The sequence below is a fragment of the Suricata suricatta genome, chromosome 2 (genome assembly GCF_006229205.1).
Source record: "Suricata suricatta isolate VVHF042 chromosome 2, meerkat_22Aug2017_6uvM2_HiC, whole genome shotgun sequence".
NCBI lineage: Eukaryota > Metazoa > Chordata > Mammalia > Carnivora > Herpestidae > Suricata > Suricata suricatta.
In genome coordinates, this window is record NC_043701.1 from 121,311,354 (window position 1) to 121,313,778 (window position 2,425).

Below are 2,425 nucleotides of genomic sequence, written 5' to 3' on the forward strand. Positions count from 1 at the left end.
GTCACACTGGGCTTTTAACACAAGACTTGCTCTACAATACTGGGGGGGAAGGGGATAAAACACAAATTGATCCTGAAGCATAGCAATTAAGAAATAAAACAATGAAAGCAAATTTCTTTTAATGAGAACTCAGAATTAAACTTCAGAGGGACCCAACGTCATACTTCCATTCGGGGACTTGATACAAAAAATTTAGTTTGAACTGCTATTAGCAGGTGGCAGGAGCCACCTTCAAATGAATCTTCAAATTGGAAAATACTGCTTCACCACCTGTTGGGGGATAAGTTGCAAATGGAATAATTTAGTATGGTTTGTAGCTATTTTGATGACCACCTCGCCTGGATACTTTCCCATAACCACTCTGCTGGTCACCACCTCTTCCACGAGCTCTTCCTGCAAATCCTCCTCTAGATCCCCACTGTTGCTGTTGCTGATACTGTTCCTTCGACATGGCTACTTTTATTTCACATTTACTAAGACCAACATTGTGGTATTTCTTTTCCATTATCTTCTTCACCGGTTCCTCCTCCTTAAAGGTAATAAAGCAGAATCCACGCCTCTTATTGGTCTTGTTGTCCATAGGGAGCTCTATGGATTCCACCTCACCAAAACCACCAAAGTACTCCCTTATTTTCTCTTCAGGTGTATCTGGAGAAAGGCCACCAACAAAAATTTTTTTAACAGGCTCTTTTGTTTTCATGGCTTTGGCCCTTTTAGGATCAATCACCTTTCCATTCAATTTATGTTCTTTCTGATCCATGACCTTATCTACACTCTCCGACTCTTTGAATAGCACAAAGCCAAAACCCCGTGATCGCCCTGTGATAGGATCTAACTTCAGAGTGCAGTCTACAACTTCACCAAATTTGGAGAAGTAGTCCTTCAGATCTTTCTTTGTAGTGTCCCAGCTAAGGCCTCCTATAAACATTTTCCATTCTTCCCGCTGTGCCGTCGCTGCTTCAGAGTGTCGTGGGGAGGAGTTTGAATGGCAACAAGCGATTCAGGGAATCTCACCAGGCCCAGTATGTTCCGTAGGCTGAAAAGTAGGGCCTATGTACTCAAGCTGTAGTTCATAGCGTATCGTGTAAAAACCAAGAGACGGAGACCAAACTTACTTAAATACTAAGAAAACATTCGGCCTGAAGCCGAGGCGGGGGAAGATGAGTGAGCGGCTTACATGTTTCCCAAAGCATGTGCTTATAAAAAATGGCATCGTCTGGGGATGCTAAAGTGGACGCACCAAATAAACCTTATGTCCCGGCATAAAAGCTTCTGAGTCTACATTTATGCCTGGGACTTTATAAAACAAGGAAGGAATGGGAAGACCTTTTAAAGACAGATTACAATCCAAGCAATGTCTAATGATACTGGCAATAAATTATTTTATTGGAAATCTTCATTTTGGTCCATAATTTGCATAAATCACACATAAATTAATTGATCTTCTGCTTTCCTGATCATTGCATGAAGCACAAGGAATAAAATTACCCCATTCTGATTATAAAGGGGGAAAATAACCTATACTTAGAGGTTTGAGTCAGTAACACCTTGGCAAAATTTGATTAGGATGTTAATTGGCAAAATCATTTGGAAATAATTTTGGTTTTTCCCAGTTTCCAAGTAGTTTAGACATCTATAGCTATTCATCTGAGAAAACTGTAGCTAGTCTATCATCTGGTTATATTTGTGTCTCTCAAGAGTAGTTTATTCCACAAACAGCAGAGGGCAGCATTTGATAGGGATTCCAGAAAGACAAAAAAATTCTCCACATCACATCTGCCTGAATGCTACAATGAGCTATGCTTTTCTCTCTTCAGATTCTACTTCTGCTCTTTGCAAACCAGCAAATGCCGTCACCTGTGGCTTTTCACTATTCACTTCTTTCTCCTTCCTCCACAGACAGATTTAGCTGGCTGAGGTTCATCCCTCCCCCTTACTTTTAGGATGTTTGTCTATACCTCATAGGCTGGGAAGCCAAAAACTCTATCTCTTGTTTAGGGTAGCAAACGTGATTTAAATTTGACCAATCAGATGCACTTGTGGGATATATGGAAGACAGTTATGTGCTTGGAGGAGTGCTATTGTTTCTGTTTCTGCAGGCAGACATGCTGTGGAGTAGCGGGGCTTTATGTAGTAGCATGACATTAGCTAGTCACTAGCTCCATTGGGCTGAAGGTATGGAATATTGGACATGCAGTTTTTGCCGACACTGGTCAAGCAGGAGCAGTGTGACTTCGGAGACAATAGCTATAGCAGCGAGGCATTGTGATCTCCGGATTGCTGTGTAGGCTGAATTCCACTGCAGTTTACTGGTTCTCTACCTTTTTGATTATGGCATGGTAGCTGGTTTCTTGGCAGGCCAGTTCTGTCTTCTGGGAGCCCTGCCTCAAATTTGTGAACCAATTTCCCCCCAATATTTTATATG

General features: G+C 41.6%; 1 pseudogene; it reads right to left on the reverse strand.

The window, feature by feature from the left end:
* The window catches only part of LOC115272150, a 1,022-nt pseudogene extending 7 nt beyond the window's left edge, over positions 1-1,015 (reverse strand).
* Positions 1,016-2,425: the final 1,410 nt, after the last annotated feature.